The sequence below is a fragment of the Callithrix jacchus genome, chromosome 8, assembly GCF_049354715.1.
Source record: "Callithrix jacchus isolate 240 chromosome 8, calJac240_pri, whole genome shotgun sequence".
Taxonomy (NCBI): Eukaryota; Metazoa; Chordata; class Mammalia; order Primates; family Cebidae; genus Callithrix; species Callithrix jacchus.
The window spans coordinates 63,271,010-63,285,714 of record NC_133509.1 but is presented as its reverse complement, the minus strand read 5'-3'; the positions used below and the strand labels follow the sequence as shown (position 1 = coordinate 63,285,714).

Below are 14,705 nucleotides of genomic sequence, written 5' to 3'. Positions count from 1 at the left end.
TGGTGCTATCTCCTTTATCATTTTTATTATCTATTTAACTCTTCTCCCTTTTCTTTTTTATTAATCTGGCTAGCAGTCTGTCTATTTTGTTGATCTTTTCAAAAAACCTGCTCCTGGATTTATTAATTTTTTAACCTTTTTTTTGTGTGTGTGTCTCTATCTCCTTCTGTTCTGCTCTGATCTTAGTTATTTCTTGTCTTCTGTTAGCTTTTGAGTTTTTTTGATCTTGCTCCTCTAGCTCTTTCAATTTTGACAATAGGATGTCAATTTTAGATCCTTCCTCACTTCTCCTGTGGGCATTTACTGCTATAAATTTCCCTCTAGACACTGCTTTAAATGTGTCCCAGAGATTCTGGTATGTTGTGTCTTCATTCTCATTGGTTTCAAAGAACATCTTTATTTCTGCCTTCATTTCATTGTTTATCCAGTTGATATTCAGGAACCAGTTGTTCAGTTTCCATGAAGCTGTGTGCTTCTGAGTTAGTTTCTTAATTCTGAGTTCTAATTTGATTGCCCTGTTTTCTGAGAGACTATTTGTTATGATTTCCATTCTTTTGCATTTGCTGAGGAGTGATTTACTTCCAATTATGTAGTCAATTTTAGAGTAGGTGCAATGCAGTGCTGAGAAGAATGTATATTCTGTGGATTTGGTGTGGAGATTTCTGTACATGTCTATTAGGTCTGCTTGGTCCAGATCTGAGTTCAAGTCCTGGATGTCCTTGTTAATTTTCTGTCTCGTTGATCTGTCTAATATCGACCATGCAGTGTTAAAGTCTCCTACTATTGTTGAGTGGGAGTGAAAGTCTCTTTTTAGGTGATTAAGAACTTGCTTTATGTACCTGAGTGCTCCTGTATTGGGTGGGTATATATTGATGCATTGATCACTTTACCATTATGTAATGCCCTTCTTTGTCTCTTTTGAACTTCATTGGTTTAAATTTCATTTTATCAGAGACTAGGATTGCAACTGTTGCTTTTTTTTTTTTTGCTCTCCATTTGCTTAATAAATCTTTCTCCATCCCTTTATTTGAGCCTATATGTGTCCTTGCATGTGAGATGGGTTTCCTGAATACAGCACACTGATGGGTCTTGACTTTTTATCCAACTTGCCAGTCTGTGTCTTTTGATTGGGGCATTTAGCCCATTTACATTTAAGGTTAATATTGTTACATGTGAATTTGATCCTGCCATTTTGATGCTAGCTGGATGTCTTTCTCATTAGTTGACACATTTTTTTTTCATTGTGTCGATAATCTTTACCATTTGGTATGTTTTTGGATGGCTGGTACTGGTTGTTCCTTTCCTTGTTTAGTGCTTCTTTCAGGAGCTCTTGTAAGGCAGGCCTTGTGGTGATGACACTTCTCAGCAATGGCTTGTCCATAAAGGATTTTTTCTCCTTCGCTTATGAAGTTTAGTTTGGCTGAATATGAAATTCTAGGTTGAAAGTTCCTTTCTTTAAAGATGTTGAATATTGGCCCCCACTCTCTTCTAGCTTGCAGGGTTTCTGTGGAGAGATCCACTGTGAGTCTGATGGGCTGCCCTTTATGGGTAACTCGACCTTTCTCTCTTGCTGCTCTTTGCATTTTTTCCTTCATTTCAACCCCAGTGAATCTGATGATTATGTGCCTTGGGGTTGCTCTTCTTGAGGAATATCTTTGTGATGTTCTCTGTACTTCCTGGACGTGAATGGTGGCCTGGCTTGCTAGATTGGGGAAGTTCTCCTGGATAATATCCTGAAGAGTGTTTTCCAGCTTGGATTCATTCTCTCCATCACATTCAGGTACACCTATCAAACATAGATTAGGTCTTTTCACACAATCCCATATTCCTTGGAGGCTTTGTTCGTTTCTTTTCACTCTTTTTTCTCTATTCTTGCCTTTTCATTTTATTCAATCTCTGATATCCTTTCTTCTGCTTGGTCAATTCAGTTATTGAAACTTGTGTATGCTTCACAAAGTTCTTGTGTTGTGTTTTTGGACTCCATCCAGTTGTTTATATTCTTCTCTAAGCTGTTTATTCTAGTTAGCATCTCATCTAACCTTTTTTTATAGGTTCTTAGTTTCTTTGCATTGGGTTAGCATATGTTCTTTTAGTTCTGAGAAGTTTGTTATTACCCACCTTCTGAATGAAGCCTGTTTCTGTCAATTCATCAGATTCATTCACCATCCATATTTGATCCCTAGTTGATGAAGAGTTGTGATCCTTTGGAGGAGAGGCATTCTGGTTTTTGGTGTTTTCATCCTTTTTGTGCTGTTTTTTTCCCATCTTAGTGAATTTATCTACCTGTGGTCTTTGTAGCTGGTGACTTGCAGATGGGGTCTCTGAGTGGATGTCATTTTTGTTGACCATGAAGTTCTTTCTTTCTGTTTCTTAGTTTTCCTTCTAACAGTCAGGCCCCTCTGCTGCAGGACTGCTGGAGGTCCACTCTGGACCCTGCTTGCCTGTGGATCAACCGCAGGGGCTGCGGAACAGTAAGGGTTGCTGCCAGTTTCTTCTTAAAAATATGAAATGCTTCATGAATTTGTGTGTCATCCTTGTGCAAGGGCCATGCTAATCTTCTCTGTATCATTCCAATTTTAGTATATGTGCTGCCGAAGTGAGCACTCATCCTATACTTCTAAACAAATCTTATTTATTTGAAGTCCAAAGATATCTCAAATTTACCCACTTATTCCCTTCTGATTCTTATTGGAGACATTATCTCTTTCTTGAACTTTTTATCATACTCAGATAATTGATCTCTCTTCCTTCTACTCTCACCATACTTAAACCACAATCAGCAATCAAAATTGTCCTTTAAAGTTATATCATGTAATTATAAGTAAATATACAAGGCAAAAGAAGGACTCTTGTTTATAGTAGAATGTCAAGTGCTGACTCATAAATATAAAGGGAGTGTTAGGGCTGTAAAATTATCACCTTGCAAATATCACTCTAAAGATTATTTCAGGCAGGAATCATCAACTGATGCTAAATTTAGAAGGGGTAGATTTTTTTTTTCTGAGACAGAGTCTTGCTCTCTTGTCCAGGCTGGAGTGCAGCAGCTCACTCTCAGCTCACTGCAACTTGCGCCTCCTGGTGGCTCAGCTTCCCAAGTAGTTGGGACTACAGGCATGCACCACCATGCCCGGCTAAGTTTTGTACTTTTAGTAGAGACGGGGTTTCACCATGTTGGCCAGGCTGGTCTCAAACTCCTTGCCTGAAGTGATCCACCCACCTTGGCCTCCGAAAAAGCTGGAATGACAGGTGTGAGCCACTGTACCAGGCCATTTAATTTTTTCCTGAATTTCGATGAGGAGACAGATATTTGCATTATATTAAAAGATGTACCCCCATTGTTTAGTGGCAAGGAAAAAACTAGTAACTATAATGTTGGAGAAATCAGGCAACCTTGAGGGGAGCAAAAATATATTGTATATCTCTGTGAGTTAACCTGAAAAGGATACATCAATTATGCATGTTATGACTGCATAAATTGAAACCAACCACGGAGAATTATCAAAGAACTTAAAAGTGGTCCTTATTCTACTAAAAAGTGAGATTTTGTACTTTAAAAATTTCAATGTCATAAAGGACAAAAGAAGCAGAGTAACTGTCTTAGAATAAAGGAGTATAAAAGATTAAAACTAAATTCAATATTTCAGCCTATGTTGGAATTTTAAAATGCTATAAAAGACATTATTAGGTAAACTAATAAAACTGGAATACCAGCAAAAGATTAGGAAAAATATTATATATCAATGTTAAATTTACCTAAATGGATAACTGTCCTATGGTTTTGTAACTAAAAGTCTTAATTTTAGGTAACACATAGTATAGTATGCAGAAGTAAAAGAGCATTATTGATATGATTTGGCTGTGTCCCCAGCCAAATCTCATCTTGAATTGTAGTTACCATAATCCCCACATGTCATAGGAGGAACCTGGAGGGAGGTAATTGAATCATGGGAGTGGTTGCATCCATGCTGCTGTTCTCATGGTAGTGAGTTAATTCTTATGAGATCTGATGGTTTTAGGAAGGGCTTTTCCCTCTTTGCTCAACCCTTCTCCTTCCTGCCATCCTGTGAAGAAGGATGTGTTTGCTTCCCCTTCTGCCATGATTGCAAGTTTCCCGGGGCCTCCCCAGCCATGCAGAACTGTGAGTTAATCAAACCTCTGTTTTTTATGAGTTACCCAGTCTCAGGCAGTTCTTTATAGTAGCGTGAGAATGGACTAATACAATCATGTATGTAAGTTACCCTCATATAATAAAGAAAAAGTAAAATTTATATAAATAAAAGTATATGACAAAGAAGATGGGGCAAAATATTAGCAATATTTGATTATGGGTAAGGAGTATGGATGTTCTCTCAAACATTATTGCAGCTCTTCTGTACATCTGAAATATTTTCCAAATAAATACTTAAATATATACATATATATCTGTGTATATTTAAATATGCATCTATATATACAATATATATTATAATCGCTCCATACAAAGGATATATTAATAAAAGTGAACATATGCATAAAATTTTACCCCCAAATCCACTATTAGACATATTCCCAACAAATGAATGCACATGTTCAACAAAAGACATGTACTAAATTGCTTCTAACAGCAGTGTTTATAATTTTCCCAAACTGGGAATTACTCAGGGGCCCACTTTCATTTGAATGGATAAATAAATTGCAGAATACTCACACAATGGAATACTTTGAAGCCTGGGAATGGAGAAAATATCACTAGACATAGTGAAATAGGATAATTTCAGAGACAGAATATAAAAAGAAGCCAGACATAAAATAGCACATACTGTATAATTTCATTCATATAAAGTACAAAACAGATTAAATTAATCCATGTTAGAAGTCAGAATTGTGCTTACTCTGAGCAGGGGACAGGTAATGACTAGAAGACAACCTGAGAGGACATCTGGGATAGGAGTAATGTTTCATTATTAGGCCCAGATACTAGTTACATGGATGTCTTCAACTTACAAAAAGTCAGTAGTATCTGTAGTTTTACCTAGCTGAATTTTACTTAATTAAAAAGTTTTTGTTTTAAGGCACCTATGCATTTAAGGAGCAGATGTTATATGGGGATATCCCTGTACCATTTTTCAATTTTTCTATGACTATAAAACTGTTCTTAAAAAGAATAAAATAACAACAACAATGATAAAGAATTATTTTCTTGCCAAAAATGATTCAGTGGCTTTGCATTGTCTTTGAAGTAAAATCTGAATTGCAGATTATGGCCCACAAAAAACTATGAGATTCTTAGCTACTTCTTCAACCTCGTGTCCTACCGCATTTACTCTAATGACCACATCCATACTCAGATCACTGTTTACTTCCTCACACTCATCAACTTCTCTCCTCAAAGCATTTGTGCTTGCTGTTTCATCATGGGATCTTCTTGAATGGGCATTTTTGCCTGGTTTTAACTCTTCTCAGCTTCAAGTCCACTCCATCCAAACTATCTCCCTGAGTATTTGACCACAGCTGTTTCTTAGTCCCTTTGTTTGTTTATTTGCCTACTTATTTGTTGGCCGTATTCACCACCAAAATGGAAGCTCTTGTCCCTTGCTCATCATGGTGTTTTCGGCATGTAGCAATTTGCTTGGGCAGAATAGGCTTTCACTGGAGATTTATTTTTGAATGAATGAGTAGATGTGCATGGAGCTCAGAAAAGGCAAGTGAGATGGGATTACAGATTTGGAGTAATTAACAAATAACTAAAATCTAAGGTTTTGAAAGTATAGTAGCACGTGTAAAATGAGACTTAAAAGGGCCTTGCACTGATCCCTGAGGACCAGAAAGATTTAAGGAGCAGACAGAGGAAGAAATCATACAAATATGGAGATCAAGAGAATACAAAGGGAGCTCAGAAGCTAGAGCCTGCCCAAAACAAAGCAAAAAATAAAATAAGACAAACCAAAATAAGAAGTGTAGTATTATAGTAGCCAAGAGGAATGAAAAGCACTGTTGGCTGGGCGGTTGGTTCATGCCTGTAATGCTAGCACTTTGGGAGGCCAAGGCAGATGCATCACCTGAGGTCAGGAGTCTGAGACCAGCCTGACCAACATGATGAAACCCTGTCTCTACTAAAAATACCAAAATTAGCCAGGTGTAGTGACAGATGCCTGTAGTCCCAGCAACTCGGGAGGCTGAAGCAGGAGAATCACTTGAACTTGGGAGGCAGAGATTGCAGTGAGCTGAGATTGGGCTACTGCAATCCAATCTGGGCAACAAAACAGAACTTCGTCAAAAAAGAAAAAGAAAAGAGAAGAAAAACGTTGTCAGGTTCAAGGTTACGTTCAGGTACAACTGAACTTTCATATAAGGGTGTGGTTCACTAACCCTTGCTGGAAGCAGGTCACTTAGACAGGAGGAGACATGTCATGAAAGGTTGAGAAATAAATAAGAGATGAGAAATTAAGGACAGTAAATGGAGTACTCTCTTTTCAAAACTGAAGAAAGACAAACTTCATATGTTCTCATTCATTTGTGGGAGATAAGATTTAGAACAATTAAACTCATGGAGAGAAAATGTAGAATGATCATTATCAGAGTCTAGGAAGGGTGGTGGGGTTGGAGGGAAAATGGGGGTGGGTAATGGGTACAAAAATATAGTTAGAAATGGGGATGGGTAATGGGTACAAATATATAGTTATCTAGTATTTGCTAACACAGCAGGATGAGAAACAATAGCTTATTGTATATTTTTAAATAAGTGTAATTGAAATGTTTGTAACATAAAGAAATAAAAAAATGCCCCATTTACCCTGTGATTATTACACATTGTATGCCTGTATCAAAATATGTCATATACTCATAAATAAATACACCTTCTATGTACCCATAAAAATTAAAAAATTAAAATTGAGGAAACTGGCAGGTGTGGTGTCTCACACCTGTGATCCCAGCACTTTGGGAGGCTGAGGCAGGCAGATTACTTGAGCCCAGGGATTCAAGAGCAGCCTGGCCAACATGGTGAAACCCTGTCTCTACTAAAAATACAAAAATTAGCAGGGTATGGTGGCATGTGCCTGTAATCCCAGCTAATCAGGAGGCTGAGGCAGGATAATTGCTTGAACCCAGGAGGCGGAGGTTGTGATGAGCATAGATCTTGCGGCTACTGTACTCCAGCCTGGGTGACAGAACAAGACTTAGTCTCAGAAAATAAATAAATAAATAAGCAAACAAATAAATAAATAATATTTTCTGTTGTGAATAGAAACACAATTGAATTAGTGACTAGAGAACTTGAATATGGGGAGAGAATTTTAGTTTCTTTTAAGACAGAAGATACTTCACAAGTTTAAATGCTGATTAGAGAGCATCAGTGTTCCTGTGTACATAAAAAGGGAACCAGGGCAAAGATGGAGGAACTAGCCCTAGATGAAAGAGAGGAAAAGTGGGAGTCAGAAATGTGCATAAAATGTAGAAGGTACAAAATAAGAAGAGTATAGATGTCTCTAGATCATATGCTGAGTTGCCATTGGTATGGAAAATGACCCACACACACAAAAGAAGTTGAAGTGAGAAGAGGAGGAAGTCATAGAAATACATTGTGATAAAACCACTGAAGTACTATAGGGCATGCAGCGTTGGCACCGACAACATTATAACACAAATATTATAGTACTCTACAAGAGACTTCCTCGGCTATAAGAATAACGATAGCCATAAGCCCCACTCAAGTGTCTTGCAGGGATGACATTACATATCACTTAGAAGTATGGTGAAACTAAGCAGGGGATTTCCAGAAGAGTAGTCGATCTCAGCATAGCTGCAACTTTTATAAACCTTAAAACAAAGCTCACCTTAAAAAGAATAGGCTCAAATTCCCTTTATGAAAAAAATACCTGGTAACTGACTCAGATTGCATACAGTTATAACAAAAGAAAAAGAATCCCCCAAATTCTGAAAATTATCTCCAAATGGAGACCTTCCTGGTCAGTTGGTCATCTGACCATGTGATTATATCTAACCCATGCCATCAGCCTGCTCATGTCTTGTGAAAGCACTGCCAGAATAAACCACTGGAGAGGCAGATGTCATCTAAGACTCACCTCTTCTTATGTCAATTTGCTGAGAATGATCACAGCATGTTATCACTCATAGGCGGGTGTTGAACAACTAGAACACGTGGACACAGGGAGGGGAGCATCACATACTGCGGACAGTTGAGGGGGGCTAGGAGAGGGACAGTGGGGGGTGTGGATGGATAACGAGGGGAGAAATACTAGATATAGGTGATGGGGGGATGAAGGCCTCAAACCACTTTGCCATGTATGTACCTATGTAACAATCCTGCTTGATCTGCACAAGTACCCCAGAACCTAAAGTACAATTTAAAAGAAAAAAAGACTCATCTTTGCCATGAATCAGACCAAAGAAGAAAAGTTGCCCCAGGGGAGGCTAGTTAACTAAGACTACCTGAGACCCCCAATCACAACAAACATCTGAGTCAACCTGAACTATTTATTAAAGAAGGAAGTATTTTGGTTTCACACTCACTCCTGTCTTCTTTAGTTGCCCTTCCCCACCCCTATTTGCTGGATACTCAGCCCTAGACAGAATGTTACAGAACTGAGTGTTATGTATCTGTTGAAAATTCGGTATGTTGTGTGTAAATATGTTTTATGATATAGGACAACACATTATTACAAATGAACTTTATGAAAAATATTTAAAACCATGAGAAAATGTTCATTTAAAAATGTAGAAAATTCTAGCATATATGGTGTAATTTCAATTTTAAAAAATTATTTCTAATATAGTTATTTTTTGTGTTGTGGCAGTGCTAATAACTTTTATTCGTACGTATTTTCAGTGTTTTCTAAATGTCTACCAGAATTATTATATTTGTAAAATAAGACAAAAATATTAGCACATATTCACAATTATTGCCTTTGGAAAAGCATCTTGAGGTAGACTTATGTGGATCAAAGTGTATTTGTTTATTTGCTACACATTACCAAATTTCCTTCAAAAACATTGTACAAATTTAAGATAATGCTAGCAAAAATAAACATTTATTATGGAGAAAGTACATGTGATTCTTAGAAATAACTTTAAAGTTCATGGCAAAATGAGCTAAATCAAGTAGTTAAAAGCCTAAAGTTTCTTCTGGCACTCCTTATTGGCAGGGATGGCTCCAAAGCACAAGTCCCATGCAGTGAAGGACAGAAGGTGGTATATAAATAAGCCATTTTTCTTGCCAGTTCATGGGACAACCCTGAAATTAGGTTCAACACAGTCTCTCAGAGAGTCCCAAGCAAGATTGAGCCCAGTGGTAATCTACTTATTAAGATACCATTTGCTGGCTTGTCTCCTTTTCCGGGCTCACCTTCCTATCCATGTCTATGCTTCCTGGGCTTATCACCTTGCACTTACATACAGCCTCAGGGTCTGCTTTTTGGCAAATCCACTCTAAGAGATCATGGAAATTGCATTATAAAACATAAGCTGCATTTGTGTCATTTTTCTTTTCCATTTCTAACCAGGGAAGTCGAAACACACATCTAAGAATTTCTAACCCTTAATTGAGCCACTACTATATTCCTAGCACTGAGCTAAACATGTTACAGGTACTGACTTGTTTAAATATCCCAATAAATGCTAAACCCAATACAGAATTTAGAAATGGATAAATTCCTCATCTCGTTATTCAACTAATGAGTAGTACAAACTGTGTGGAAGTCACACCACTCCATGAAGACAGACCTTGTCCTTATGGAACAGTGGGTACAGCTATAGAACATGCATGTGTGTGCACATGTACATATATTACATTTATGATGGAATGCTATTCAGCAATAAAAAAGAATGAAATCATGTCATTTTCAGTAATATAGATGGAACTGGAGGTCATCATGTTAAACGAAGGAAGTCAGGCACAGAAAGACAAATGTTTCATCTTCTCACTCACATGTGGGAGCAAAAATAGTTGATCTCATGGAGGTAGGGAGTAGAATGATAGTTACTAAAGGCTGAGAAGGGTGTTGGGGGAAGAGGAAGGAATAAAGAGAGATTGATTAGTGAATACCAAGCATTTAGAAGGCATAAGTTCTAATGTTTTATGGTATAATAGGGTGACTATAATTAGCAACAATGTATTTTATATTTCAAAATCCAAGCAGAGATGATTTGAAATGTTTGGAACACATAGAAATGATAAATGCTTTAGATGATGCCTAACTTAAATACTTTGACTTGATCATTATACATTCTATGCATGTAATGAAATATCACATGTGCCTCTTCAATACGTACAAATACTGTGCACCAATAAGAAATTTAAAACTAGAAAAAAGAACTCAACAGTTGAAAAGAAGAGGAAAGACATTCTAAGCAGAAGCAATAATGTGAAACTAACTGAGAAGGGAGGAGCTTAACATTTCTGGAGAGCTAGAAGATTGTTATAGGTGGACCGTGGCAAGCAAAGAGGACAGCAGCTTGCTCAGAAGCTGGGGAACTGGGAAGTTGCCAGATCATGTGAAGACTTAGGCTATGAAGAATGCTGGATTTCACATCAACCAGAATTGAAAGCCACTGAAGGATTTTAAGCAGCATTATTGTTTTTGCTGCTGTTTTTAAGTGTAATTCAGTTGTGAACTAAGCTCTTTGTCTAGTCTTAGAAAAAGAAGTGATGTAAGTCTTCTAACAGAGACTGTAAACTGTCTCTTGGAGAGTCAAATATGGAGCGCAGACATTTATTTGTTTCTCAATGTGTTGACCCAGTTTTAAATGTTTGTTTGTAACTAACATCTGGACCTCCAGGATTTCTGGAAGAATCTTCCAGGAGCTCTGTGATAGGAGAATATTAGGCAATGTTGCTTGGCATTTCCTGTGACAACAATCTGCAGCCATGTTAAGATGGTATGTCTATTCTCCAGATTTTGGAGCTCCATATTTAACATGGAGCTACTGTATCACTGAGTATAAGAGAGTTACAGTTTTGTGTTACCATCTAGTCTTTGTAGATAAGTTTGTAATGCCTGCCTTGTAAACTTTGGTAGAGCAGACTTCTGTCACTTTGAGTAAGCTAGTTTCTAAACTAGATTATAGATTTTTTTTTCTTTTTTTCTCTATGCAGTTGACCCTTGAGCAATGCAGGGTTTTTTTGTTTTGTTTTGTTTTTTAAAGAAAGGAGAGAAGGAAAGAAAGAAAAAAGAAGTGAAGGAGAGGAAGAAAGAGGAAGAAAAAGAGGGAGAGAGAATGGGAATGTTGCTTTATTCTAAAAATGGGTATTGAAAACCCCTTTTATGCCAATAATTGTGCTTAATAATGGCCAACCAATATTTCATTTAAACCTATGAGTAGGTGTGATGTGATACTGATAAGAATGTATATTTTGTGTATTTAAAGTGGAGAGTTTTATAAATGTTTACTAAGTTTACTTGTTCCAGATCTGAGTTCAAGTCCTGGATACCCTTATTAATTTTCTGTCTCATTGATCTATCTAATATTGATGTTGAAGTCTCCCACTATTATTGTGTGGGAGTCTAGGGAGTCTAAGTCTCTTCATCTGTCTTATGTATCTGGGTGTTAGGATCGTTATCTCTTATTGTTGCATTGATCCTTTTACCACTATATCTTTGTTGCTTTAAAATCTATTTTATCAGATGTGAGAATTGCAACTCCTGCTTTTTATTTATTGATTTATTTTTGCTCTCCATTTGGTTGGTAAATGTTTCTCCATCCCTTTGTTTTGAGTCTTTGTGTATCCTTGCGTGTGAAATGGGTCTGGATGTAGCATACAGTTGGGTTTTGGCTATGTATTTTGATTGGAGGATTTACTCAATTTAAATTTAGGATTACTGCCATTTGATGTTAACTGGCTGTTTTATCCATTCATTGATGTAAATTCTTCTTTATGTTGATGCTCTTTACTTTTTGGTATATTTTTAGAAAGGCTAATACTGGTTGTTTCTTTCTATGTGTAATGCTTCTTTCAGAAGCTCTTGTAAAGCAGGCCTGGTGGTAATAAAATCTCTGAGTACTCGCTTGTTCATAAAAGATTTTATTTTTCCGTCAGTTGTGAAGCATAGTTTGGCTGGATATGAAATTCTGGGCTGAAAGTTCTGTTCTTTAAGGATGTTGAATATTGGCCCCCACTCTCTTCTGGCTTGTAGGGTTTCTGATGAGAGATCTGCTGTAAGTCTGATAGACTTCCCCTTGTGGGTAACCTGACCTTTCTCTCTGGCTGCCCTTAGTATTTTCTCATTCATTTCAACCCTGGAGAATCTAACGATTATGTGCCTTGGGGTTGCTCTTCTTGAGGAATATCTTTGTGGTGTTCTCTGTATTACCTGGGGTTGAATATTGTCCTGCTTTGCTAGGTTGGGAAAGTTTTCCTAAATAATATCCTGAAGAGTATTTTCCAGCTTGGATTCATTCTCTTTGTCATATTCAGGTACACCTGTGAAACGTAAATTAGGTCTTTTCACATAGTCCCATATTTCTTGGAGACTTTGCTCATTCCTTTTTATCCTTTTTTCTCTATTTTTGTCTTCTCATTTTATTTCATTAAGTTGGTCTTCAACCTCTGATATCCTTTCTTCTGCTTGATTAATTCGGCTATTAAAACTTGTGCATATTTCACTAAGTTCTCGTGCTGTGTTTTTCAACTCTGTTAATTCATTTATATTCCTCTCTATATTGTCTATTCTTGTTAGCATTTTGTCAAACCTTTTTTCAAAGTTCTTAGTTTCTTTACATTGGATTAAAACAAGTTCATTTAACTCCCAGAAGTTTTTTATCATCCACCTTCTGAAGCCTACTTCTGTTAATGGAACATAGTCCTTCTCCATCAGGCCTTGTTCTGTTGCTGATGAGGAACTGTAATCCTCTGTAGAGGGAGAGGCGTTCTGATTTTGGGTATTCTCAGCCTTTTTAGGCTGGTTTCTTCCCTTCGTTATAAATTTTTCTATCTGTTGTCTTTACAGTTACCACCTTTCTAATTAGGTTTCTGAGTGGACATCCAATTTATTGATTCCCAGTGCCGGAATCTGAGCAACCCACTGCACCAGCCAAAACAGTGGCGTTAAGACTGATGGTGCTCTTCTGCCCATGAATCTCTGGTCTGGTTTCCTCCTTGAGTTCGTAATAGGTGACTCTGCCTTCCCCGAGCTCCTCGGTCAGAAGGGGAACCAGTCCCGTTTACTCTGCACCAAGAGCTGCTGCACCGAGGCGCTGGCAAAACCGCTGTGCCAGCCACAAGAGTCTCGCTGGTGACCCATGGGGCTCCTCCACTGGGAATCTTCTGGTCCATGAGTGACAAAAATTCATCTGAAAGTGTGGTGTCCTCTCATTCTCTGTGCTTTAACTGGGAGCTACTATCTCGAGCTGCTAGTGATCAGCCATCTTGGATCTCTCTCCTGAACAATTTTTTTATAGATGACATTTAACAGGCCAGCTGGAGGAGATAATGGTGAACAATCAAAAACACAAGTTTTAGATTCAGATGACCCTCAATTCTGTAATAAGCCCCAACCTCCAGGACCAATGTTATCTCCCATCACTTGTGTTCTAAACACAGCACTCTTGTCACCTCCAGGTATTTAACACTTCTCTATATGTCAACATTTTCATGCCTTCCAAGCCTGTACCTTTGCTATACAATCAGGGGAGCTCAGTCAGATGAGGCGACAGAGGATGAGTAAACACTAAGAAGCTTGCTGCCGGTATGCTCACACAATTGACCCAAAGCAGACGTCAGCAAGAATGGGAGCTGCAACAAGTGAGAGTGGGAGAATTAACTTGTAGATGATCAGAAAGGATGAGGGAGAAGATGGGCAAGACAAGATGCTAGGACCACAGACATTACCAGAAATATTCTCAGGTCTGAAAGTACAAACAGGAATAGTACACTGTGTGAATAATTCAGGGGTGTGGTCTGGTAACGTTGACATACTTTGTCCTTATTAACTAGGAGTCAACAAGGAACAGCACTATGGACTGAATATCTGTGTTCCCCCCAAATTCATGTTGAAATCCTAGCCTCCAAAAATGTTACTAGGAAGTAGGGCTGTTGAGAGGTAATTATTAGGTCATGACAGTGGAGCTGTCATAAATGGGATTAGCACTCTTATGGCAGAGGCTTGAGAGAGTGCTCTTGGCCTTTGTCCTTCTCTGGTTATATGGAGAAGACAACTGTCTATAAATTGGGAAGCAGGGCTTCACCAGGACTGAATCTATTGTCACCTTAATCTTGAACTTCCTAGCCTCCAGAACTGAGAAATAATTGTTATTTACATACTACCTACTCTATGAGGTTTTGTTAGATTAGCCTGAATAGACTAACATAAGTAGATAATAGCACATATGGTGCAGATGGTATCTTAAGACTTTTAGGTAGATTTCAGGTTCTTAAATTGGGGAACCCAATCCCTGAGAAGTGGTTTGAATTCTTCTAATGTGAAATATAGTAATAAAGCCTCATTAACTTCAGGAAGTTGGGGAAGTGGAAAAGAAGGCCTTAAAGTTGAAGGAGATACCATTTTTTAAGATAAAATAGTATCTCCTTCAACTCTCTATGACCATGAGTTCAATTGTTTTGATTTTTAGATATAAAAAAATAAGTGAGAAAATGTGATGTTTGTCTTTCTGTTCTTGCCTCATTTCACTTAACATAATGATCTTCAGGTCCATCGAAGTTGTCTCAGTTGACTAGACTTATTGTTTTTATGGTTAAATAGCGCTCCATT

The 14,705-nt window shown here is 37.7% G+C and overlaps 1 non-coding gene across 1 annotated transcript; it reads right to left on the bottom strand.

The window, feature by feature from the left end:
- Positions 1-2,497: 2,497 nt before the first annotated feature.
- Positions 2,498-2,604, bottom strand: LOC118145227 (U6 spliceosomal RNA). Its single transcript, XR_004730355.1, has one exon. It is a non-coding gene; the product is annotated as a U6 spliceosomal RNA (small nuclear RNA).
- Between the last annotated feature and the right edge of the window lie 12,101 nt (positions 2,605-14,705).